We start from the raw sequence: 27,291 nt of genomic DNA, 5'->3' as shown, positions 1-27,291 counted from the left end.
TAGCTTCAGCATCAGTCCTTTCAATGAATATTCAGGATTGATTTTTTTTTTTTTAATTTTCTTTAGGATTGATTCGTTTGATCTCCTTTCTGGCCAAGGGACTCTCAAGAGTCTTCTGCAGCACCACAGTTCAAAAGCATACATTCTTCAGCGCTTTTTTTATGGTCCAACTCTCACATCCCTGCATAACTACTGGAAAAAACATATCTTTATCTATATGGACCTTTGTCAGCAAAGTGGTGTCTGCTTTTTAATGAAGGGAAACCTCACTAAAATAGATTTGGGAGGGCAGAAAGGGGAGCTCTCATACATGTACCCCTTGAAGTCAATAAGATCCCACTGGATGAGCAGGAGGAAGACAGATTTTCTTTTTGCCTGGCCATAGCTCAGACAATGAGAGACTGTCACAATTTAGCCAATGAAAGGTTACTATAACTTGAACTCCCAGTTTCCTTTAGTGGACTTTTTATTTACAGCAGCCCATCCCAACTTTTCCTTCTTCTCAACAAAAACTTTCCTTTCTTTGCTGGACTTGCGTGTGTCATAGTTGTATGTCTCAAATTGCACTTGTTTTATAGTCCCAAATAGATTTGCTTCATTGGTAAAATAACTGGCTGTTTTATTGCCTTGGGCTAACAAAGCGTTTGCAGGGGGAAAAAAAATACTACAAACAAAATAAAAACCCAAATTAAAAAAATTGGGTAAAATTAAAAAAAAAAATTGGGTAAAATTTTTGCTACACCTGTAACAAAAGAGTAGTATTCTTCAATGTGCAGAGTTCCTACAAATAAGGAGAAAAATATGACAAAAATCCAAATAGAAGAATTCACCAAGGATATAGACAATTCACAAGAAATAAATATCAAACGATCTTTTTTTTCATTTTTGAACAGCTTTTCCTGAGATTAAATTCATTAACCAGATAATTCAACCATTTCAAGTGTAAAATTTCATGGTTTTTAGTATATTCCCAAAGTTATGATTCTATTATCATAATTACTTTTAGAACATTTTCATTACTCTCAAAAGAAACTCTGCACCCCTTAGTCATCACCCCTCAATCTTCCTATTCCCCAGCTCCAGGCAATAACTAATCTACTTTCTGTCTTTACAGATTTGCCTCTTTGGGACATTTCATATGTAGCACTGCTGCTGTGCTGCTAATTGCTTTAGTCACGTCCAACTTTTTGTTACCGTATGTACTGTAACCCACCAGGCTCCTCTGTCAATGAGAAGCCTGCACATTTCAACTAGAGAGTAGCCTCTGTTCACTGCTACTAGAAAAGGTTTGTACTGCTCACTGCTACTTACAGCAATGAAGACCCAGTGCAGAGAGGAAAAAAAAATCGAGAAGGGTGATTCCTCAAATTTTATTCTTCTTTTTCAGTATTGTTTTGGTTATTTTGGATCCCTTAAATTTGTACGCAAATTTAAGAATCAGCTCTTCAAATTCTGTGAAACAGTCATCAGGATTTTGATAAGGGTTGCATTGAATCTGTATATCAGTTTGGAGAGTACTGCCATCTGTAAACACTCTTCCCATTTGTGAACATGAGATACTTGCAAACTTATCTAGTTCTTTATTTTGTGTGTGTGTGTGTAATAAAGTTTTATTAAAGTATAAAGGAGATAGAGAAAGCTTCTGACATAGGCATCAGAAGGGGGCAGAAAGAGTACCCACTTGCTAGTGTTAACAATGAAGTTATATAATCCAAAGAATGTCTGGAGGTTGTAAAAACCTCACCAGACTTAAAATTTACATTTTAAGATAACAGAATTAGCCAGAAGGTTTAATTCAGAGACTGTCCTCAGGCAGGATACATTATTGTTATATAATCCTAAGGAATGTAGAGAAGGAACAAAAGTTTGTCCTTTCTTCCTCCTTGAGAATTCCAGACCCCTCTCTCCTTGGGGACCCCTAGACTCCTTATCAACCTGCCTAGGAAATGACTCTCTCATTCCCCCCCCCTTTTCTTTTAGGAGAATTATGTTGCCTAGGGAAAAGGGGCGTCATTCTCATTCCATAATTGCTTCTGAGCTGACAAGGGGCATTGTCCCTAAATTGGTGAGGCAACATATTCTCCTAATCCTCATATTGAGGATATCTGATCCAGGGGCCCCAAATAGTAGTTGGAGGAAGCTAGAGCAGTAGCAGGAGTTTGAGCAATCATTTGTAACTTAAAAGGTTTCATGTGGCTAGAAACAAATCTAGTTATACAGTTACAGATGCAGGCAACATAGTCATTAAAACAAAATCAAAATTAAAAGTCACATTATGTCGATAGTTAAAGTGCAACGAGTTGCACCAGTCCATTTTAGGGTTGGTAGATGTCATCAGATGAAGAAGTGGCATCGCATGTGATTGTTGTCGAAGGTATTCACAGACTTGGAGAAAGTCTTTTCCTTGAACTGGAGATGTCCACCTCTGGAAGCCTTCCACTGATGAAGAGGGGAGAGCTCCACAGACCCAGCAGTTAGACCGCCTTACTTGCTTCACGTAGGGCCTGTCATTCATTCACACAAGCACACGGTAGAGTTAGTAAAGCACAGCAGAAAACGTGTTCGCTAACAGAACAAAGAACTAAAGCTCCAAGCATCCTTACCTTGTCCTGAAGGATCCCAGACGAGCCCCCAAGATGAAAGGTTCTTGTTGAATCATGCGAAGACACCGGGATTCTTGGCTCCTGGAGGAGAAGAATTCAATCCGGGGCCAGAGACGAGGCTTGATCACTCAGAGCTTTTGTGTAATAAAGTTTTATTAAAGTATAAAGGAGATACAGAAAGCTTCTGACATAGGCATCAGAAGGGGGCAGAAAGAGTACCCTTAGTTCTTTAATTTCTTTCATCGTTGTTTGGTAATTTTCAGAGTATAAATTTTGTACTTTTGTTAAATTCATTCTTAATTTATTCTTTTGAAATCTATAATAAAAGGAAATTGTTTTCTAAATTCCACTTTTGGTTTGCCCACTGCTACTGTATAGAAATACGATTGATTTTTGTATATTGATTTTATATCCTACAACCTTGCTGAACTTATTTATTTATTTTTTAACTTGTTTATTACTTCCAATAGTTTTTAGTGGATTTCATAGGCTCAAATGACTTTTAAATATATGAAAAGCAAACAATCTCTCTTAAAATAAAATAAATGCAAACAAAAACTATCATGGGATATGGTTTTGTTCACCTACTGCACTGGTAAAGATCTAAAGTGTTCACATCATTATATGAATGTGGTACCTATTAATAGTCATATTATTTATTCAGCAATTTCTCTTCTAGGAGTATATCCAAGAGCAGCTATCTTCCAGTTCACGTGCAGTATCCCTCAGTTCAGTTCAGACGCTCAGTCGTGTCCGACTTTTTGTGACCCTATGAGTCGCAGCACGCCAGGCCTCCCTGTCCAACACCAACTCCCAGAGTTCACTCAAATTCACGTCTATCGAGTTGGTGATGCCATCCAGCCATCTCACCTTCTGTCGTCCCCTTCTCCTCCTGCCCCCAATCCCTCCCAGCATCAGAGTCTTTTCCAATGAGTCAACTCTTCGCATGAGGTGGCCAAAGTATTGGAGTTTCAGCTTTGGCATCATTCCTTCCAAAGAAATCCCAGGGCTGATCTCCTTCAGAATGGACTGGTTGGATCTCCTGGCAGTTCAAGGGACTCTCAAGAGTCTTCTCCAACACCACAGTTCAAAAGCATCAATTCTTTGGTGCTTAGTTTTCTTCACAGTCCAACTCTCACATCTATACATGACTACTGGAAAAACCATAGCCTTGACTAGACGGACCTTTGTTGGCAAAGTAATGTCTCTGCTTTTCAATATGCTATCTAGGTTGGTCATAACTTTCCTTCCAAGGAGTAAGTGTCTTTTAATTTCACGGCTGCAGTTACCATCTGCAGTGATTTTGGAGCCCAGAAAAATAAAGTCTCATACTGTTTCCACTGTTTCCCCATCTATTTCCCATGAAGTGATGGGACCGGATGCCATGATCTTCATTTTCTGAATGCTGAGCTTTAAGCCCACTTTTTCACTCTCCACTTTCACTTTCATCAAGAGGCTTTTGAGTTCCTCTTCACTTTCTGCCATAAGGGTGGTGTCATCTGCATATCTGAGGTGATTGGTATTTCTCCCGGCAATCTTGATTCCAGCTTGTGCTTCTTCCAGCCCAGCATTTCTCATGATGTACTCTGCATAGAAGTTAAATAAGCAGGGTGACAATATACAGCCTTGACATGCTCATTTTCCTATTTGGAACCAGTCAGTTGTTCCATGTCCAGTTCTAACTGTTGCTTCCTGACCTGCATATAGGTTTCTCAAGAGGCAGGTCAGGTGGTCTGGTATTCCCATCTCTTTCAGAATTCTCCACAGTTTATTGTGATCCACACAATCAAAGGGATGCATAAATAGTATTCAGGTGTCATGTGATATATAGGTATGTCACTGTTTGATTCCATTTATATAAAGTTCAAAACCAGGCAAAACTAATCTGTTGAGAGAAATCAGCATGACAACATCATCATATCATTTAATTAAAACTTTTCAGGATATTTCTTTAAATCATAAGGAGTTCTTCCTTCTTAGACTAACCAAAATGCCACCATCATCCCCCTCTTCAATAACATAACTCCCCTCTATCATGGAGTTGGATGCTTGCTCTTTAAAAGTTATTATATTATCCTTTTCATAAGCACTGTATCCAGTTCAAATTCTGTCCCCCGAAATTATTACAGTAGCCTCCTACATGGTCTCCTTTATGTCATAATTCCAACTGTAAATTCTCTTCTAGATAGCACCTGATTGTTTTTAAAAAGTCACCCCACAAACCTGACTGAACATCTTCAATTATTTCCCATGGGATGGAGAAACTCGCTCACATGTGCATAGGTCTGTATAGAGTTTCTGTTGAACCTTGATATAACTCTGTGAGTAGGTAAGAGTTTAAATTCCCCAGTATCTTGGCACTTGGGGCTCTTCCTAAACCCTATGTTAACAAAGCCACATGATCCAGTATTCAGACAAGTCATCTATTCATTTATAATAAATAGTTGTTGAGCCCTTACAGTCCTCTGCAAGGTATAAAGGAAATCAGATATTGGCTCTGGCCTTTGGACTTTATAATGGGGTGGGTGGTGACTTAACAAGTCAGTTCAGTTCAGTTCAGTTGCTCAGTCGTGTCCGACTCTTTGAGACCCCATGAATCGCAGCATGCCAGGCCTCCCTGTCCATCACCAACTCCTGGAGTTAACTCAGACTCACGTTCATCGAGTCAGTGATGCCATCCAGCCATCTCATTCTCTGTCGTCCCCTTCTCCTCCTGCCCCCAATCCCTCCCAGCATCAGAGTCTTTTCCAATGAGTCAACTCTTCGCATGAGGTGGCCAACAGTCACCTCATATGTAGGTAATTACAAGAGAATCAGTGCTACAAAGAAAAATAAACAAGGATGACAGTTAAAGAGAACAGAGGGCAATCTACTTGTGTAGGTGGTCAGAAGAGGCTTCTCTGAGAAGGTATCATTTTGAAGCATATATTTGGCTGCTGTGTAGAGAATGACCTGCAGAAAGGTGGGAATGAGCCAGGGAGGAAGCTGTATAGTTGGCCAGATGGCCGAACTCTCCTCCTGCTGTTTTTTCTTGGAGTCATCCATTCAGTAAATTTTTTTTCAGTACCATGTGATGTTCCCTTCATGAAGTGTAAACATTCTTGTGTATGTAGACCTAGTGTCCCCTCCAGAGGCAAATGCAGTGCCCTGTGCCTGGTAGGGTCCAGTTGATATATGTTGAGCCAGGTAGTGTGAAAGACTCTTCTGGTTCTCTTTTTCATCTAGCAGTGATAGTTTCAAACTGTTGGAAAGAAGCCTGGAAGGGGCATAGTACTCTAACTGATGATTTTCCTGTGGTTTCAGAAGCAAGTTAAGCCAAGAATGAGCATGGAAAGGGAGTACCTTTTGAGAAACAGGATTCTTGAGATGAAAGTGGTCCTCTTTGGTTCTTCAGGTCCCACTTCCAAAGAAAGAGTATTGCAACAATCCGGCTCCCTCCCCACTAATAGGAAGACACTTTAGTGTGTGGTCTACTGAAGCTTCCTGGGAAGCAAGATGGCCAGACCTCTCTATTCAGAATGGGAAAGGAAGGGACTCACAGCCTTCTGGTTGAGGTTGTTGGGGCACCCAGTGGACTGCCTCCAAATGTGCTTCAATGGAACATTAATTATTTTGTTGAAGTTACTTACAGGTTTCCCACGTGGCATTAGTGGTAAAGAACACACCTGACAATGAAGGAGACATAAGAGACTGGGGTTCAATCCCTGGATTGGGAAGATCCCTTGGAGGAGAGCACAGCAACCCACACCAGTATTCTTGCCTGGAGAATCCCATGGACAGAGGGGCCTAGTGGGCTTCAGTCCATAGGGTCGCAAAGAGTCAGACCTGACTGAAGTGACTTAGCATGCATGCACAGTCACGTAAGAAAGGGTCAATGCAAGAGGGACACTCTGACCTTCCCCTCTGTCTCCTTAAAAATAGGAAAAAATCTCCCATGTGAAAATTGCTGAAACCATGCAACTCAGATTGGGACTTGAACTCAGTTTTAACTGAGATCACACACATGGTCTCAGGACTTAATGAAACTCAGGTTCTTGATGTCTCATCACAGAAAGAATTCAGCGAGAGACAAAGTGATGGATAAGAAGTGGATCTACTTAGAAACATTCCACTGACTTGTCAATTTTTACAGGGGTGGGTAATTTCATAAGCTAATGAGTGGGAGGAGTATTTTAGTTCTTTTGGGGAAAGGGTGGGGATTTCCAGGAATTGGGACCACCACCCATTTCTTGACCTTTATGGTTCGCCCTTGAACTGTTATGGCACCTGTGGGTATGTCATTTAGCTTGCTGATGTGTTACAGTGAGCATATAATGAAGCTCAAGGTCTAGTGGAAGTCAACTCATCTGCCATCTTGGACCTATTTGGTTGTGTCCTTGGGCTACCTCATTCTTTCAAAGGTTTCGATACCTTTCTCAGGGTGGCTTAGCAGTAAAGAATTTGCCTCTGAAGGAAATGGCAACCCACTCCAGTACTCTTGCCTGGGACATCCCATGGACAGAGGAGTGTGGGGAGCAACAGTCCATGGAGGGTTGAAAAAGAGTCAGGCAGGACTGAGTGACTGAACAATAAATACCTTTCTTGTACCAGAAGGTACAGAGAGATCCTTATCACCAGAAACAAGGAAATCGGGCTGTAAAGCCTGTATAAACAAACCTTGTTAATTTTAAATTTACTATCCTAAGCCCAAATTCTGTTTAGATTTTTCACTAATTGAGCATCCCAACCCTATCTTGTCAACTCCTCACAAATTTATTTTTTGTCTAAAAAGTATAAAATCTGCCTGCTTTGGCCACCTCATAGATCCAATTTCTATGAGACCTATATGTGCATGCATTCAAATTTGTTTTTCTCCTGCTAATCTGTCCTGTGTCAATTTTGTCATTAGTCCACTGCATAAGAACTCAAGAGGGAAATTTCTCCCTTCCCACTACTGTCTGGGTTATAAACATTGAACATTGTGGACAGTTAATTTCCCGACGCTTTCTCATTGGTAAGTACAGTGACACACTTTTGTATATCTGTATCTAAATTGGTCCTCTAGTTGGCCTGTGAACTTGCAGTTCTTGCCAAGTGTGTCATCTGAGATGAGCACTTTGTTTCAACAGGCACGTATCACTCTTACTTGGAAGAAAAAGGTGCCAGCAAAATCCCACAGAGCAATGCTAAGCGACAATTGGGCTGCAGGTTACGGTGTAGAGAGCGCTTTCCAATAATACGACTGTCATTTGACCCGACAACATTCGGGCAGGCGGTTTATTACGAAGCTTTTCGCATTCTAGGAACCACGTCCGTCAAGTGACTCTCTGGAGGACGCCCGGGTGGTGGTGGGGTTGGGGAAGGGACGGCACCGGGCCAGTGGGGGAGGGAAATGCTGGGCGAGAGTTGAGGGGGTATGAGGACGAGGGGACAGGCGATAGCCAGTCTTGGGACTGAAGCAGATAGAGCTCCAGGATGGCGTGCGGGGTAGGGATTCAGACTCCGGGTACAGCCTGCGGGTATTGCACTCCGAAGGAGTCAAAATTGTTCCGGACTCTTCCTTCCTCTCCCCCTCTTCCTGCAAACAACCAACCTGACACGCAAAGGGCGTCTTGGGTGAAACAGAAGGCAAACAAGTTAGCGAGTGACCGTGAGAATGCCTGGCTCCTGACTTCTGCGGAAGGCCGAGCGAGTTGGCCAGTTTGTGGAGGGGGCGGAATACGGACAAGGAGGGAGTGTGTTGTCAAGCGCTGCAAAGCTCGTCCTCCCCCGCCAGGTAGGGCAGGTGAGTGGGCGAGACCCGAATTTCGGTCGCGGTGGCGCAGTGCGGCGGCGGGGCCCGATTGGGAAGCCCTCAGCGCTGAGTGCTGCGTTTCCTCGGCCACCACAGCTCTGTCAGCGGATGGCCGTGTCACTGTATTCCGCTTCTTCCAAAAGGGCGGCGCGTGCAACGCAGGTCAACTTGCTGCTTAAATTCAAGGACAGGGAGGATCTGTCAGTCGGTGAAAACCCTCCCACCGCGCGAAAACGAAACTTCTAAGGATGCCAGACTTCCGGCGCAATTGGCGCCGTCCCCGGCCCCCCTGCCTCTGGGCCCTTAATGCCGCCTCTCGGAGCGCAGCTGGGACCCAGCCAGGCCCCGCCCCCAGGTGAGAGCCGCGCCTGGCCCCTCCCAGCTTCCAGGCCCCACCCCGGCGCCAGGCCCTAGTCCGCTGTGCTTGGCTACCAGGTGAGTGGTGCCAGGGCCCTCCTTGCTGCACCACCAAGCCCCGCCCCACCTCCAGGCCCTCCTTTAGTCGGTCCCGCCCCGCCGCCAGGTGAGCAGTCTCAAGCCGAGTCCTGCCGCCAGGCCCCGCCCTCTGTCCTCTAGGCCCCGCCCTCCAGCTGGAGCGCCTGCGCAATACGGCCCGTCGGGCCGGGGCCGGGCGGCGCTGCCGGTGCAGTCGGCGGGCGCAGTGCGCGTGCGCCGTGCGGTCGGGGGCGGGCGGCGGCGGCCGCGGAGCGGAGCGGGGGCGGGGCGGCGCCGTCTGGCTCGGTCGGGCCGGGGCGGGATCGCGGCGCGGGACGGCAGGGCCCAAGGGCTGCAGACGGCGGCCTAGGAGGCCAGCAGGTGAGGCCTGTGCAGCGCCGGGGAGCGGGCGCCGCAGCGGGGCCGCGGGCGGGGCGCGTTGAGGGGCGGTGGCGCCCAGGGAGCAGCGGGCCGCGGCGCATTGTCCGGGTGGCGGGCGGCGCCTGTACAGCGCCCCCTGCCGGCCGGGCTTCGGGCGGGGGCCTCGGGCTCGGGCCGCGCGCCTTTGTTCGCCGCCCCCGCCAACATGGCCGCCGCCCCCGGCCCGGCCGGCCAGCCCCGCGCGCTTTGTTCGGGAGGCCTCGGCACTCGAGCGGGCGGGGGGCGCGGGGTGGCTGGGCCCGGGGAGGGGGGGCAATGCGGCGGGCGCTGGCGGGGGGCGGGGCGGGTGAGTGTTGCATAACCCGGCCTGGGCGGGGGAGGAAGGAATGAGACCCTCGGGGCCTGAGGGGGGCGGTGTAGGAGTCCCCTGGGGCGGGGGTGGGGGCTGGACCCCCGGGTGGTGGGAGGGGATGTGAAGGGGGAGGGGAACGGCCCTCGGGGCGTGGGAGGGGCTGGGGCGGAGGGTGGAAGGAGGTGGGGGTGGGAAGGAGGACTGGTCTTCGTAGCTCGAGGGGCGCTGGAACCGGACCACTGAAAGGGGAGGGGGTTCTCCAAGATCGGGACCCTCCGGAGGCCTGGCGTTGCTCTCCTACCCAGGGCTGTGTACCTACGACGGCGTAACCTCCCGGGTGGCTGCCCGGGGTTCTGCAGCAGTGGGCTTGGCGGAGAAGGTGGTTTTTCGGGGATCTCGGTAACCCCCCCCCCCAATTCCCCCGCCCCCTTGGCTGCCTGTCCACGCGCCCTGGGCAGCTCTGCGCGGGACTAGCCGACGGCGGGCGTTTCTGCACACGCACACTCAAACACACACACACACTTTTCTTTTTCATCACGAGTGACCTTGAGCGCATTCCGCAAGCATTTGCTGAGATTAATCGCACGGCGCGGAAACTGCGCAGTGCCTACGGTTTGGCTCTGTTCATCTTTCCTGTTGGGGATGCGTTGTCGACTTTGTCGGATTGAATTTTAGTGATGGCCTCAGCCATAAATGCCACGAAATAAGCACCCCATATCTGTTTACGCAGTTGCTTCACGCTTATTTGCTTTTTTTTTTTTTATGATTTGTGGGTTGGGATTCCTGGTTTTGGAGAGGGTTTTCCATGCACGTTTAAGTAGCAAATACAGATCTGCTGTACGTCAGAAAGCAACCCTCAATGCTTTTAAGTGTTAAAGGATTGCGCTGTATAACATGACTTCTGCCAGAGACGACATACCTCCCCAAATGCGAATTCCTATATAACTTCTGTTGGAATTTTCTGGAAGGAACTCTGCGGTCTGAAGGGATTGATGGAGAGTACAGTAATTGCTTTCTACATACCTTTGTTAGGAAATGAAAACTAAACCTGTACTTGAGGGTGTATATACCAGGACAGATTGAGTCTGTTAACGTTCTTAGAGGTTGTGAACTTTTAAGAGGCTGTGAAATTGCAGATGAGGGTCAAGTGAGATGAGGAAGCTTCTGCCCTTCCCCCAATCCTTGGGTAAGAGGCAAATAACCAAAAAATTGTAGCTAACAATTTATAGAACCTTTATCATCAGACTTGGTTTGTTGTTGAGCAGCTAAGTCGAGTCCGACTCTTTTTGTGACCTCATGGGCTAACCTACCAGGCCTCTGTGTTCATGGGACTTGACTTGATAATTGCATGTAAAGGTCGTTAAATGTTTGTCAGAATCGTCGATAGTAGGTGTGTGTTTCTTGTGAGAAAATAGAATTTCTTTGAGTAGCAAAATGGTTACTTCAAAATTCTGTGAAATGAGTTAAGGAAAGAGACCTTCAGTCAATCTCTATGATTAACTTAGAGGTTTTTTTTTTATTTTTTAAGATTTTAGATGATCCCCAGAGTTTTGATAGTACTGTTTCTTTATTTACTGGTTTAGAACCCAGTCATAATATTTACTTTGTTTTGAGTATATATATGAATTAGCGTTTAAGGTGATATTCTTTGTGACGCTCATGCTAAGAAATGCTACAGGAAAATCAAAGGAGTCCTTGGTCACCTTAGTTTGGGAAACAATGCTATGTTCTTTTCCTTTTCCCCCAGGATAACAATTCACAGTATCCGGTTAGTGGTGCTGAGACATAGTACCAACATTGTTTTCCATATTTGACCTTATATAGTTTGTTGTTTTTAGTGTAGTAACACTCATGAAATCTAGGGACCTTATAGTTTGTTGTTTTTAGTGTAGTAACACTCATGAAATCTAGGTAATGGCGAAATGTTGGTCATTGGTGTCCTTACAGGTAATGGTACCACTCTTGTAAATCATGGAGTGGGAGGTTGATGTGATTTTTGTTTGCCTGTGCATCCTGTGGGAAAGAGTACCTCAGATTTGACTCTTAACGGTATTGATATGATACAATTATGAGCTATTAATTTGAAATCTTAACTAGAAGAAATTTAATTATGCAGTGTTCTCTCTTCCCAATGACTTATCTGATTGTATACAGATAAACTCCATTGGCTGTACTCCTTAATTGTTAGCATTTTTTCCTGTGGTATGTTAGAAACACATAAAAAGGATACTGCTGTTTTGGAAGAATTATGGTGGATTATTGCAGAGATTAAAAATAACAGTGTTGTTGGATATTTCTTTTGAATTAGCAGAATTGTAATTTGTTGAGAAAAATATATGTCATGGAAATACTCCCTTATATTTATTAGATGTTTAATTGTGTGTTTTTTTTTTCTTTCCTTTGAACAAAAAGAAATTGGAAATGGGGAATCCATTGTGAAAAAGATGTGAGCTCTGGAGTTGGACTTGGAGATCGAATGGCCTTCAACTCTGAAGAGTCTGGGTTGAAATCCAACCCCACTCCTTACTGGTCCAAAGCCACATACCTGGTTGATCACATAGCCCTTCTAAGTGCTATTCCTCAACTGTAAACTGGGATGAAGCCTATCATGTAAGGCTATTACAATAGTTAAATGAAATGGATGTGTAGAGTTCCCAGTACAGTTCCTGAAATGCAGCAGCTGGTGCCAGTCATTGTTGATTTCCTTCTTCTTCATGCTTTTGAACTTTGCTATAGTTACTAGCATTCTTTTTTCAACAATAGGTTGCTTAGTTGTGCTTGTCGTCTACTAAATTTTTAATTAAATCTTTATTGGGTGCTTATTTTTTGGCTTTAAAATTGCCATAAGTCAGATGTGGGCATGATACATGAAGATGTGCCCTTAGAGACCTTACAGCTTGGTAGGGAAGATACCCAGGCATGTGGAGAGAAGGTGATGTTCCTGCAGGGTTAAGAATATAGGTTAGAGGAAAGCAGTCTAGATGAAGGAACAACAGGAGCAGAGTCATGAAGACTGTCAGACCATTACAATCAAAAGTTTTCCTGTGTTATCTGTTACTCCCATGTGAGTGATTCCTAGGGCTTCTGGATGTCATAAGTTCCCTGTGTTATTGATCATACAACTGCTGACACACTTAAGTTTGACATGATCAGTCTGTCTAGGAATGAATTTGGGGCCAGATTTTAAATGATTGAACATATCACATTAAGGTGGTTGCTGTTTTATTCAAAGGGTGGTGGTGGTGGACGGGTGCGGGGAGCCATTGAAAGGCATTAAACCTTCTGAAAGATGGATTGAAGGAATCTACCAGTGTTCCAGCTCAAATTTACAAGAGTCTAACCTGTTGAATAAGGATAAAGTAATTTGAAGCAAAAGCAATTTGTCTGGAGACACTAAAATGTTAAATGTGTTGACTTTTTTTGGGGTGGGGTGGTTGATAGAGAAAGGATCAACTCATCATAGATATTGTTTTATCCATATGTTGAGAGAGTAAATAAAGAGACTAATGAAGTATTTGAATACCACTTGAAATGTTTTTAGATTGTAGTAATAAAAGGCAGGACAACTTTTTAAACTTAGATTATATTTGTTTGCTTGTATTTAGTGTTCAGCTTGCTTATAGTTACATCCATATAACTTAGGTTTAATATTTGGTCCTGTCTGCAAATGATCTACATATTTATTTATAGATGGTCTATATAATTACAGACATGTATGTTTATATGACCTCAGTTCAGTCGCTCAGTCCTGTCCATGAATCACAGCACGCCTCCCTGTCCATCACCAACTCCTGGAGTCCACCCAAACCCATGTCCATCGAGTCGGTGATGCCATCCAACCATCTCATCCTCTGTCGTCCCTTTCTCCTCCTGCCCACAATCCCTCCCAGCATCAGGGTCTTTTCCAATGAATCAACTCTTCGCATGAGGTAGCCAAAGTATTGGAGTTTCAGCTTCAGCATCAGTCCTTCCAATGAACACCCAGGACTGATCTCCTTTAGGATGGACTGGTTGGATCTCCTTGCAGTCCAACGGACTCTCAAGAGTCTTCTCCAGCACCACAGTTCAAAAGCATCAACACCACAGTTCAAAAGCATCAATTCTTCGGCGCTCAGCTTTCTTCACAGTCCAACTCTCATCCATACACGACCACGAGAAAAACCCTAGCCTTGACTAGACAGACCTTTGTTGGCAAAGTAATGTCTCTGCTTTTCAATAAGCTATCTAGGTTGGTCATAACTTTCCTTCCAAGGAGTAAGCGTCTTTTAATTTCATGGCTGCAGTCACCATCTGCAGTGATTTTGGAGCCCCCAAAATTAAAGTCTGACACTGTTTCCACTGTTTCTCCATCTATCTGCCATGAAGTGATGGGACCAGATGCCATGATCTTCATTTTCTGAATGTTGAGCTTTAAGCCAACTTTTTCACTCTCCTCTTTCACTTTCATCAAGAGGTTTTTTAGTTCCTCTTCACTTTCTGCCATAAAGGTGGTGTCATCTGCATATCTGCTGCTGCTGCTGCTAAGTTGCTTCAGTTGTGTCTGACTCTGTGCAACCCCATAGATGGCAGCCCACCAGGCTCCCCCGTCCCTGGGATTCTCCAGGCAAGAACACTGGAGTGGGTTGCCATTGCCTTCTCCAGTGCATGAAAGTGAAAAGTGAAAGTGAAGTCGCTCAGTCGTGTCTGACTCTTTAGCGACCCCATGGACTGCAGCCCACCAGGCTCCTCTGTCCATGGGATTTTCCAGGCAAGAGTACTGGAGTGGGGTGCCATTGCCTTCTCCGGCATGTCTGAGGTTATTGATATTTCTCCCGGCAATCTTGATTCCAGCTTGTACTTTTTCCAGCCCAGTGTTTCTTATGATGTACTCTGCATACAAGTTAAATAAGCAGGGTGACAATATACAGCCTTGACATACTCCTTTTCCTATTTGGAACCAGTCAGTTGTTCCATGTCCAGTTCTAACTGCTGCTTCCTGACCTGCATATAGGTTTCTCAAGAGGCAGGTCAGGTGGTCTGGTACTTCCATCTCTTTCAGAATTTTCCACAGTTTATTGTGATCCACACAGTCAAAGGCTTTGGCATAGTCAATAAAGCAGAAATAGGTGTTTTTCTGGAACTCTCTTGCTTTTTCAGTGATCCAGTGGATGTTGGCCATTTGATCTCTGGTTCCTCTGCCTTTTCTAAAACCAGCTTGAACATCTGAAATTCCACAGTTCATGTACTGTTGAAGCCTGGCTTGGAGATTTTTGAGCATTACTTTACTAGCGTATGAGATGAATGCAAATTGTGTGGTAGTTTGAGCATTCTTTGGCATTGCCTTTCTTATGGATTGGAATGACAACTGACCTTTTCCAGTCCTGTGGCCATTGCTGAGCTTTCCAAATTTGCTGGCATATTGAGTGCAGCACTTTCACAGCATCGTCTTTCAGGATTTGAAATAGCTCAATTGGAATTCCATCACCTCCACTAGCTTTTTTCATAGTGATGCTTTCTAAGGCCCACTTGACTTCCCATTCCAGCTTGTCTGGCTCTAGGTGAGTGATCATACCATCGTGATTATCTTAGTTGTGAAGCTCTTTTTTGTACAGTTCTTCTGTGTATTCTTGCAACCTCTTCTTAATATCTTCTGCTAGGTCCATCCCATTTCTGTCCTTTATCGAGCCCATCTTTGCATGAAATGTTCCCTTGGTATCTCCAATTTTCTTGAAGAGATCTCTAGTCTTTCCCATTCTGTTGTTTTCCTCTATTTCTTTGCATTGATCCCTGAGGAAGGCTTTCTTATCCCTTGCTATTCTTTGGAACTCTGCATTCAGATGCTTATATCTTTCCTTTTTTCCTTTGCTTTTTGCTTCTCTTTTCACAGCTATTTGTAAGCCCTCCTCAGGCCTTCATTTTGCTTTTTTGCGTTTCTTTTTCATGGAGATGGTCTTGATCCTTGTCTCCTGTACAATGTCAGGAACCTCTGTCTATCAGATCTAGTCCCTTAAATCTATTTCTCACTTCACTGTAATCATAAGGAATTTGATTTAGGTCATGCCTGAATGGCCTAGTGGTTTCCCCCACTTTCTTCAATTTAAGTCTGTATGACCTACTTATCCGTATATTAACTAATCATATCTAAATTAATATTCCTAGTATGAGTTTTAGGTCTTGACACAAGGCTAAGAATGTTCTTTTCCCTGTGTACAGGGTTGATTTGTTATTGTGTATTTCCTTTTGCTTTCTCTCCTTTAGGATCACTGTGGACCTATGGAATTTTATGTATTGTGTGTCTTAATCAAGTAGTCATCATTCTTTTTCCTCACCTTGTCCTTGTTTGGTCATGGCTTGGTGCTTTCAAACTAGTTTTCTTGCCTTGGATGTGACCCTGTTAACCTTTGAACTGTTTCTTGCTCATGTTACACGATGTCTGAGACTCACTTTGTGCTTTTCCTGCCCCATATCTATCAACCAGTTCTTTCAGCTCTTCTTAGCAGGCAGTGGAGTTTAGATAACAAAATCTAGTGCTGTGTGTCCTTATTGCCATTGAGATGCCCTTGCTGTCATTGGCCAGACTTGGGAAATACTAATGATTTTGTGTTGCTAGTTCCAGTTCACATTTAACTTCATAGGGTTTTTACTTTGAGTTTATCCTTCTCTAATGTTAAAAATTTGCATTCTTATCAACTTTAATTACTTTCCTTTATCCTACAGTATAAGCATAGTAGTTCGAAAACTTTTTAACAGTTGAATGATTGTAGGTTTTCTATTTTATTCCCTTTGTTATAAAAATGTTTACATTCTGAATTATGGAATTATTTGAAGACATTTTCTTTCTGATTTTGTAATCAATTTATTAGTTTGGTTTATTTGAATGAAATCCCTAACATTTAAGGATTGCTTTAATGTTCTTCTAAACGTATTTTTTTCAGTGTGTAAAACATTTATATAGTTCCAGAGTCAAAGCTGCATTATAAAGGTGTGTTCACATTCTGCCTTCTTTTCCTATCTCTAAACTCTTCTCCTCATGCTCTATTTTTATTTCTGGTTTATTTTTCCACTTATTTTTGCAATATAAGGAAACATTTTTTTACCTGCTTTTCTTAAAAAAAGTTTGTATGTGCTTTTGTTTCCAAAAAGCTTGAATACACTGTTGTTTCTTCCTTTTTACCTAATGTATTCTGGAGATCACTTCATATACACTTCTATATTCTTGGTATGTACTCTTTTGTGCTTGTATTTCATTTCCTAAATATATATATAATGTTTATATTCTGCTGTTAAAAAATTATTGCAATGAATAACGTTTGATATATTGTTTTGTATTTGATCAGGTATAGTCATCTCTGCCATTAGGGAGCCTGGCCATTGTTCTTTCCCTCTTCCTGGAATGCTTTTCTGTCCAAATTTCAGTTCTTCTTAGTCTGCTTTCCTTGTCTCAAGCATCACTTTCTGATGAAAGCTGTTTTAATGAAAGTGTTTGTAAATTTTATAATAAAGGTAGAATAGAGAATCTCAATATATCCATCACTTGCTTGCAGTAACCATCAATTTTCTGAAGATTTTGAAGTTTTTTCTTGACTTTCGTCAAGTCCTTACATTAGAGACATTGCTGTCCTTCCCAAGTGCTTATCAAAATTACAGGGTTACATTTGTTCACATGATTTAACGAGTTTTTGTTTTCTCAGAAAGGCTGAGCTTCATGAGAGCAGAGATTCTTAATTGCTTTTGTCCATCAATACTTTTCTGGTCCTTAGCTCAGTTCTTGGGTTCTGAGTGCTCACATCCCCTGGGACCTAGCTAGCATTGTCCAAAGGCAGATTGAGGCTGTGTGGTTAAATGTGTGGTTTTCTCTCCAGGAGTCTGTCAGATAGTCTTATTCAGAGATCTCAGTTAATACAGTGTAGGAGCTGGCGATGCGGCTTGTGTGCCTCATGCTAGAGTTGGAGTCCATAGGACAAGAATTTGAGGAAGAAAGGTGGAAGTGCCTTGGGGGAGAAGACAGACTGGAAGCCACAGCAAGACAGATGGGAAGCTGTGTCAGTTGTGTTGCTTCTGACACTGGTGTGTGGGCATCCAGGAAGAGCTGGGCCCTTGTCTTGGAGCTGACCACACACATTGGCCCAGGAGACAGAGACTCAGGGAGCCTGGGGGAAGGTAGAGAAGCTGTTGCAGCCTCGCATCAGTGAGGCAGATGGGGAGTTAGTGAGTGCAGATGTCCTGCCAGATGTGCCCTCCGTCTGAGGCATGGTAGTCTCTCTGTGGCCCACCCAGTCCTGAAGCAAATACAAGGGAAAGCCTGGGAATGCAGTTTAGCCTAGCCAAGTTAAAACATTACAAAGCAAAATGATGAGCTCAGGGTTTTAAATTCCCAGTGAAGGTTCCCATAAGGGACCTGAAAGTTTCTGTGACTGCCCTAAAACTGCACATTGAATTCCCTGTGAGTAGGTGAGAACTTGGATTGGTTAGGAGTGGAATCCTGAAAATTGGATTAGAGACATATGGTCAGTTTCTGATTTAGCTGGAGATCTTGAAGACCTAAATTCTGTTGGGTTACCTTTGCCAGTAGAAGCAGCCTTTTCATCCCCTGTCTGAACTTAATCTCTGTTTGCCTGAAAAGCCTGCATTTGGCTTCACCTAGAATCCTCCCAGAAGGCCCCAAAGGATGAGGTGCAAAGTGCGATTCATGATGAGGTAGACCTGGGGAATAATTGTGGGAATGGATGTTAAGGGTGTGAGATGATGCTGGCGGGAATGTAAAGTTGGGTTAGGCCAAATTTACTGATGTGGACAGGACACTGACCTGGGATCCGCAGGTGCTGTGGTGACAGCTCCGTCTTGGGCTGGAAGGTCTGTTAAATGGTCTTTTTTATTTAGAAAATTAATCATTGGGTTATAATAGGTAATTTTTGGTGACTCTGGTATTTTTGTATAATCTTAAAAATTTTTCTTTAAATGGACTCAGTTCAATTCAGTTGCTCAGTTGTGTCCGACTCTGCGACCTCATGGACTGTAGCACGCCAGGCCTCCCTGTCCATCACTAACTCCCGGAGTTTACTCAAACTCATGTCCGTTGAGTCGGTGATGCCATCCAACCATCTCACCCTCTGTCATCTCCTTCTCCTCCCGCCTTCAACCATTCACAGCATCAGGGTCTTTTCAAACGAGTCAGTTCTTCACATCAGGTGGCCAAAGTATTGGAGTTTCAGCTTCAACATCAGTCCTTCCAATGAATATTCAGGACTGATTTCCGTTAGGATGGACTGGTTGGATCTCCTTGCAGTCCAAGGGACTCTCAAGAGTCTTCTCCAACACCACAGTTCAAAAGCATCAATTCTTTGGTGCTCAGCTTTCTTTATAGTCCCAACTCTCACATCCATACATGACAACTGGAAAAACCATAGCTTTGACTAGATGGATCTTTGTTGGCAAAGTAATGTCTCTGCTTTTTAATATGCTATCTAGGTTGGTCATAACTTTTCTTCCAAGAAGTAAGCATCTTTTAATTTCATGGCTGCAGTCACCATCTGCAGTGATTTTGCAGCCCAGAAAAATAAAGTCTGACACTGTTGCTCTATCGGTTTGCCATCAAGTGATGGAACCGGATGCCATAATCTTAGTTTTCTGAATGTTAAGCTTTAAGCCAACTTTTTCACTCTCCTCTTTCACTTCATTAAGAGGCTCTAATTCTTCTTTACTTTCTGCCATAAGGGTGGTGTCATCTGCATATCTGAGGTTATTGATATTTCTCCTGGCAATCTTGATTCCAGCTTGTGCTTCCTCTAGCCCAGCATTTCTCATGATGTACTCTGCATATACGTTAAATAAGCAGGGTGACAATATACAGCCTTGACATACTCCTTTTCCTATTTGGAACCATCTGTTGTTCCATGCCCATTTCTAACTGTTGCTTCCTGACCTGCATGCAGATTTTTCAAGAGGCAGGTCAGGTGCTCTGGTACTTCCATCTCTTTCAGAATTTTCCACAGTTTGTTGTGATCCACACAGTCAATGGCTTTGGCATAGTCAGTAAAGCAGAAATAGATGTTTATCTGGAACTCTCTTGCTTTTTTGATGATCCAGCGGATGATGGCAATTTGATCTCTGGTTCCTCTGCCTTTTTTAAAACCAGCTTGAACATCTGAAATTTCACGGATCATGCGGTACTGTTCAAGTCTGGCTTGGAGAATTCTCCAAGCATTACTTTACTAGCGTGTGAGATGAGTGCAATTGTGGGGTAGTTTGAGCATTCTTTGGCCTTGCCTTTCTAAAGTATTGGAATGAAAACTGACCTTTTCCAGTCCTGTGACCACTGCTGAGTTTTCCAAATTTGCTAGCATATTGCATGCAGCATTTTCACAGCATCATCTTTTAGAATTTGAAATAGCTCAACTGGAATTCCATCACCTCCACTAACTTTGTTCATAGTGATGATTCCTAAGGCCCACTTGACTTCACATTCCAGGATGTCTGGCTCTAGGTGAGTAATCACACCATCCTGATTATCTGGGTTGTAAAGATCTTTTTTGTACAGTTCTTCTGTGTATTCTTGCCACCTCTTCTTAGTATCTTCTGCTCCTGTTAGGTCCATGACATGTCTGTCTTTTATTGAGTCCATCTTTGCATGAAATGTTCCCTTGGTATCTAATTTTCTTGAAGAGATCTTTCGTCTTTCCCATTCTGTTGTCTTCCTCTGTTTCTTTGCACTGATCACTGAGGAAGGCTTTCTTATCTCTCCTTGCTGTTCTTTGGAACTCTGCATTCAAATGGATATATCTTTCCTTTTCTCCTTTGCTTTTTTGCTTCTCTTGTTTTCACAGCTATTTGTAAGGCGTCCTCAGACAGCCAGTTTGCCTTTTTGCATTTCTTTTTCTTGGGGATGGTCTTGATCCCTGCCTCCTGTACAGTGCCACAAACCTCTGTCCATAGTTCATCAGGCACTCTATCAGATCTAATCTCATGAATCTTTTAAATGTACTCAGTAAAAGATAAAAGCAATCTTATGTGCTTTCTCTTTATAAATAGTCTTCACCACAAGTTTTAGTCCATAAAGTAGTGTTCACCTAAAATGCATTACCTTTAAATAAATAAATAATTTACATAACTGTGGGACTATAATTTGGTAGAATCTTTTTGGAAAGTGGCTTCACTGAAGAAATATAAATTGCCTATACTCTTTTTATTTTATTATTTTTTAATTGGAGTATAGTTGCTTTACACTGTTGTGTTTCTGCTATGCAAAAGCGTGCCTCAGCTATAACTATGCATACATCCGCTCTCTCTTGAGCCTCCCTCCCATCCCCTGCGTCCCACCCATCTAGGTCATCCCAGAGCTCAAAGACAAGCTTCCTGTGCTCTGCGGAAGCCTCTCAGTAGCTAGCTATTTTACAGATGGTAGTGTGTATATGTCAGCGCGACTCTCTCAATCCACCCCCACCCCCCACCCAAAGTCCATCCTCTATATCTGCATCTTTGTTCCTGTTCTGCAATTTGGTTCCTCAGTACCATTTTTCTAGATTGCATATATATTCCATGTATACATGATATTTGTTTTTCTAACTTCCCTCTGCTGTATGACAGATTCTAGGTTCATCCACATCACTACAAATGACCCAATTTTGTTCCTTTCTATGGCTGCTGAGTAATATTCTATTGTACATATGCACCACGTCTTTATCCATTCATCTGTCAACAGACATCAAAATTGCTTCCACATCCTTGCTGTTGTAAACAGTGCTGCTGTGAACATTGGGGTACATGTGTCCTTTTGAATTATGGTTTTCTCGGGGAGTATGCCCAGTAGTGGGATTGCTGAGTCATATATGGTAGTTTTGAGAGTTGTATTGATGTCTTTACTCAAATGAATACTAAGGTGAAGGTAAGAAGCGGGAGAGAGAGAGGGAGAAAAAGAGGAAGGAATTATTTTTTCCTTTGGCCCTCATCACCCTCAGCATCACCTTTGGGCTTCCCACGTGGCTCTGTGGTAAAGAATCTGCCTACTAAAGTGGGAAACTCAGGAAACACTGGTTTGATCTCTGGGTCAGGAAGATCCTCTGGAGGAGGAAATGGCAACCCACTCGGATATTTTTGCCTGGAAAATTTCATGGATAGAGGAGCCTGGTGGGCTGCAGTCCATGGGGGTGCAAGGAGTCAGGCGCGACTGAGCACACACGGATGATACTTTTATTCTTAGTTATTTAAGGATCTTCCACACTGTTCTCCATAGGGGTTGTATCTGATTAATAGTAAGTAGCCAATTCCTGTTTTGGTTTAAGGACAGTTGACTTTTCAGAGTCTTGCCTTTTTTTTTTTTTTTCAGTGAAATATACTGAAAGTACAGAAGTAATTACAAATCTGTGGTTTGTGACACATTACCCATGCAATTGTTACTCATTTTTGTCATTCATTTCATTCACAAGGTCATGTATAGTTGTGGTTTGTTTATGCATGTAATGATTTACTCATGTATTATCCACGGCTGTTCATTCTCCTGCTGTAAAATATTAGGTTGTTCCCACTTTGAAACTGTTCAGTTCCTCCCAAGGACAAGAAAGGAAGTTCGGATTAGATTTTGCAGTATTGGGAGAAATACTTGTGAGAGAGTGAACAGCCCCTTGCAGGTCTGATGCATGTGGAGGAGGAAGAAATTGAAGAGAATGTCTGGTAACTTGGGACTTAAGTGCTGTTCTAAGAAAGTTTTAGCAAGGCCAGTGACATGTCCTCTAGCCAAAGATGGGACCAGAGGAGTTCCTTGTCCTGCTGAAATGGCCATTCTTTAGCATCCTGCCTATGGCCAGTCATTGGCTAGAACACCCTGTGGGAAGTATTGGTCTGGGGCAAGGGCCGTGATGGATTTAGAACCGAGCAGCTTCCCATATTAAGTCATCCAGGAGGCTCATTTCATGAGTGTCACGGGGCTTGTGTAAGTGGATGTGCTCTGAACATTCAGGTTTCTTGATTGCTTTTCTGTTGGGTAGACTTAGGAGTAGAATTGTTGGGTCTTTTATGCGTATGTTCAGTATTAGATAATGACAAACATCCAGTGTGGGTATACCTATCAGTTTCTTTTCTGGTGAATGCATTCTTGTGACTCCACATCATCACCAGTATTAAGTTTAAATCTTTTCTGAGAGCGTGTGGCAGTGTTTTTGCTTTTAGTTTCTGCCTCCGAAGTTAAGTAGTCATGTGATTTGTCCTGGCCAGTGCAATGTGAGCTGAAGAGACTTGTCACAGGCTTTAAGAGCAGTGGTGAGATTTGCCGTGTTCCCTCCCTTTCGCCAGTGACCGTGTTTACAAGCGGAGCTTCTTGCAGCCCAGGTCTTTTTATGTGTCTAGAGGAAACTGAGAGCTGGGGTGGGGGCGGGCAAGAGTGGAGAAAAGAGGGAGAAGGCAGAAGTGGGAATTTCTTTGGTCTTAAGCAACTAAGATTTTGAGAGTTGTTTGCAATCATAGCATACTCATTAACCTAGCCTGCCAGGTAAACTTTTTTTTTCCTTATTTCCAAATACACTTTTATTTTTAAGGGCAGCTTTAGGTTCACAGCAATACTGAGTAGAAAGTAGAAAGTACAGAGTTCCCTGTACCCCCTGATCCCACACAAGCACAGCCTCTCCTGTTAGCAACATCCTGTACCAGATTGTACATTTGTTAGAGTGGATGAACCTACGTTGACATCATTGTCATCCAAGGTCACATAGGGTTCACTCTTCTTTTTAAAATATACTTGTTTGTTTATTGGGCTGTGCGAGGTTTTAGTTGTGGCATGCAGGACCTTCCATTCTCAGTGATGCGTGCGTGGTCTTTAGTTGTGTCATGCTAACTCTCAGTCGTGGCATGTGGGATCTATCACTAGTTCCCTGACTTGGAACCAAAGCTGGGCCGTGTGTGTTGGGAACATGGAGTATTAGTCACTGGACCACCAGGGTTCACTCTTGGTTTTATATAGTCTGTGAGCCTTTACATTTGTAATGTGTATCCACCATTATAATTACATACAGAATAGTTTCTTTGCTCTAAGAATCTTCTGTATTCTGTGTGCTTTTTTCTGATTGCTGTTTTGATTCCTTTGTGGTCAGAATACTATGGAGAAGGCAATGGCACCCCACTCCAGTACTTTTGCCTAGAAAATCCCATGGACGGAGGAGCCTGGTAGGCTGCAGTCCATGGGGTCGCTAGAGTCGGACACGACTGAGTGATTTCACTTTCACTTTTCACTTTCATGCGTTGGAGAAGGAAATGGCAACCCACTCCAGTGTTCTTGCCTGGAGAATCCCAGGGACGGGTAAGCCTGGTGGGCTGCCGTCAGTGGGGTCGCACAGAGTCGGACACGACTGAAGCGACTTAGCAGCAGCAGCAGCAGAATACTATATAATTAAAAGCTTATGACATTTTTTGAAGCTTGCTTTATGGCCTAACATACAATCTGGTCAGGTTCTTTTTTTTTTTTTTTTTTTTTTAATGATTGGGCTAAGTGGCTTTATTAGAGAAAGCCAAGGTTATGGAGGACTTGAGAGTTGGCACTGTGGCCCTTCTTGCCCAAAGTGGGCACAACACTGACAAAGTGCTGGTTCTACTGCATGGGCTTCTTGGCCCAGTCTGTCTTCTTTTCCTCTTGTTTGGCACCTTTGGAGTCTGACCCTTACTTTCCCAGCAGGGGCCAGGGAACCATGGACCAAGCATGAGGCTGGCTACTTCCAGAGTGCCCAGAACCTCTAACCCACACTGGCCCAGGGTAGCCTCATCCTCTCGGGGCATGCCTGACAGGAGCAGGACTTGATCCTTTGGAGCAGTGCTCTCCAGTGAGACTACATACATGAGCCTTGATCTGGGCGACTGTCTCCTGGCTGCTCACCTGGAGAGTGTGTAGCTCCTGCGCGCTGACAGAGAGCTCCTTTTTGGCAACTAGGTCATGGACGCTGCTGCTGCTACCACAGATGTGGAGTAGTGTGGGTGAGCACATCCTTTCTGCTGCTGTGCGCCATGCCACTGCTCTGATCAGTTTTTGTAGATGACCTGTGTGTGCTTGGAAATAACGTGCTTGAACTTTGTTGGATGCAGTGTTTTATATTTGTTAGTTCAGCTTTGCTAGTTGTGTTAAATTCTTCTTGTCCTTTTATCCCTTTGGTTTGCTGGTTGTATTGGTTATCAAGAGAAATGTATTGGTATGCTTATTTTGCATTTGTCTGTTTCTCCTTAATGATAATTTTTGCTTTATCTATTTTGTGGTTATGTTACTAGGTGCATACATGTTTAGCATTGTATATTTTCCTCACCACTGAGTCTTTTAAAATAATGTGTCCTTTAAGGCAAAAGTAGTATGAGGTAAAGTTCGATTAGCTTAATATTAATGTAATTGCATTATCTTTTCTCTGATTAGTAGGTATAGTGTGTGCCTTTTAATTTTTTTAACTTGTATTTGCAGTCTTTCTGCATACTTTCTATGGATTTTTCTGTTGTCAACAATACATAGCTGGGATTTAAAAAATCTAGTCTGACAATATTTCTTGTAACTGGAGTGTTTGGTCTTGATATTTAACAAAATGACTAACGTGAAAGTGAAGTTGCTCAGTCGTGTCCGACTCTTTGCGACCCCGTGGACTGTAGCCCACCAGGCTCCTCTGTCCATGGGATTCTCCAGACAAGAATACTGGAGTGGGTTGCCATTTCCTTCTCCAGTGGGTTTAAATATGTTCTTGTGTTTTCTGTTTATTGTACCTGTTCTATGTCTTTTCCTCATTTCTTTGGATGTCTTTTTTTTTTTTTTTTTTTTAACTCTGCTAACCTCAAGGTTACTTAAAACGTGGATCTTTGACTTGTCAAAATCTAATGTTTGGTTATTCCCCCCCCTTTGTGGACGCTGAAACTCCATTTATTTTATTTTCACTTATGTAGCTCAGTTGATGCTATTTTAACTGTGTATATTTTATCTTATACATTATTAATTTGTACAGTAATCACCATTTATTTATTGTTTTTAAAAACCCCTCATTTGACTATCTCAGATTTTGGTTGCGGCATGTGGAATCTTTGCTGCCGCAGGTGGGCTCTTCATAACTGCCTGTGGACTTTTTCTCCACTTGGGCATGCAGCCTCACTAGTTCCAGCGAGTGGTGGGATCTTAGTTCAGTGACCAGGGATCAACGCATGTCCCCTGCATTGGAGGGCAAAGTCCTGACCCCTGGGCCTCCAGGGAGTCCCCTAGTACTAGCCATTTACCTTAACCCTTTTCATTGCTCTTCATTCCTTGCTGTAATTCCAGTCAGTCCAATTCCAGTTTCATTTTCCTTCTGCCTGAAGAGCACTCTTTGTTTCTCCCCTGTTGTGTGACTCCTAATAGTGAATTCTATGAGTTTGTGTTAGTTTAAAAATATCTCAAATTGATTTTTCTTTTTGAAGGATATTTTTGATATGTATAGAGTTTTAACTTGTTGGTTTTCTTGTAAGGTGTTGAAAGAAGTTACTGAATTACATTTTCAACTTTTATTTATTTTTTTTTTATTAAGTAAACTGTCAGTTTAGTATTTGCTGTCATGGATAGAATCTTTTTTTACTTCATGCTTTTTATTTATTTATTTGGTCTTTTGTTTTGAACAGTTTTTGTGATTTTTTTTTTTAAATTTATATTTTGTGTGTTTATATTTTGTAATTTTTGTATTTATATTTTGTATTTTATGTATTTTTTAATTTATATTTTGAGTTTACAGGTCTTACTGAATCTATGGTAATGCTTTTTATTCTTTTGAGACGTTTGCAGTCATTGTCTTTTAATGTATTTCTGCTGCCCTGTCTCCCAACCCTCCATGCCATTAAAATACTTGTGAGATTTTCCTGATGTTTTATTTACCCTTTGCATGCTTCATTCTTGATATTTTTTCTGATCTCCCTTTGTTCACTAATTTTTAATGAAATTAGCTTACTGATAATCTGTCCATTGAGTTTACTGTGTTTTTTCACTTCTGGAAAATCTGATTCTGTGGTAGTTTTCTACTAGTTTTATATCTCATTTTTAATCACTTTGAATGTGATAGTTGCAGATGTTTTTTCATTTAGTTATTTATTCCTGTAGCCTTCCTCCCATAACTTACTTTAAAGGATAATTTTGTAACTGCAATAGCCAGCAGCCCAGTTTAGTTCAGTTTAGTCGTGTCCAACTCTTTGCGACCCCATGAATTGCAGCACGCCAGGCCTCCCTGTCCATCACCAACTCCCGGAGTTCACTCAAACTCACGTCCATCGAGTCGGTGATGCTATCCAACCATCTCATCCTCTGTCGTTCCCTTCTCCTCCTTCCCTCAATCTTTCTCAACGTCAGGGTCTTTTCAAATGAGTCAGCTCTTCTTAACAGGTGGCTGATGAGAAGTATTGGAGTTTCAAAACTCAAAGTATTGGCGTTTCAGCTCCAACATCAGTCCCACCAGTGAACACCCAGGACTGATCTCCTTTAGGATGGACTGGTTGGATCCCCTTGCAGTCCAAGAGACTCTCAAGAGTCTTCTCCAACACCACGGTTCAAAAGCATCAATTCTTCGGCGCTCTGCCTTCTTTATAGTCGAACTCTCACATCCATACATGACCATTGGAAAAACCATAGCCTTGACTAGACGGACCTTTGTTGGCAAAGCTTTTTATTATGCTGTCTAGGTAGGTCATAACTTTCCTTCCAAGGAGCAAGTGTTTTTTAATTTCATGGCTGCAGTCACCATCTGCAGTGATTTTGGAGCCAGAAAAATAAAGTCAGACAGTGTGTCCACTGTCTCCCCATCTAT

At 43.0% G+C, this 27,291-nt stretch overlaps 1 protein-coding gene, 1 long non-coding RNA gene and 1 pseudogene across 5 annotated transcripts in view; 1 reads left to right on the top strand and 2 right to left on the bottom strand.

The window, feature by feature from the left end:
- Nucleotides 1-7,272: 7,272 nt before the first annotated feature.
- On the bottom strand, nucleotides 7,273-8,964 carry LOC123332928. Its single transcript, XR_006550101.2, has 2 exons — nucleotides 8,861-8,964; nucleotides 7,273-8,547 (listed from the first exon to the last, which is right to left on the bottom strand). It is a non-coding gene; the product is annotated as an uncharacterized LOC123332928 (long non-coding RNA).
- The window catches only part of SPIN1 (spindlin 1), an 80,745-nt gene continuing 62,365 nt past the window's right edge, over nucleotides 8,912-27,291 (top strand). The window contains exon 1 of one of the 4 annotated variants that reach the window (XM_025282129.3): nucleotides 8,912-9,192. The gene's annotated coding sequence lies outside the window, so the exon portion shown is untranslated. Of the gene's footprint in view, nucleotides 9,193-11,965; nucleotides 12,155-27,291 lie in introns of those variants that run through there. The other 3 variants (XM_025282126.3, XM_025282128.3, XM_025282127.3) reach the window with 3 other exon arrangements.
- LOC102414820 lies at nucleotides 24,006-24,485 on the bottom strand (annotated as a pseudogene).

This window comes from Bubalus bubalis, chromosome 3 (genome assembly GCF_019923935.1).
Source record: "Bubalus bubalis isolate 160015118507 breed Murrah chromosome 3, NDDB_SH_1, whole genome shotgun sequence".
Taxonomy (NCBI): Eukaryota; Metazoa; Chordata; class Mammalia; order Artiodactyla; family Bovidae; genus Bubalus; species Bubalus bubalis.
This window is presented reverse-complemented; position numbering and strand designations above follow the sequence as displayed.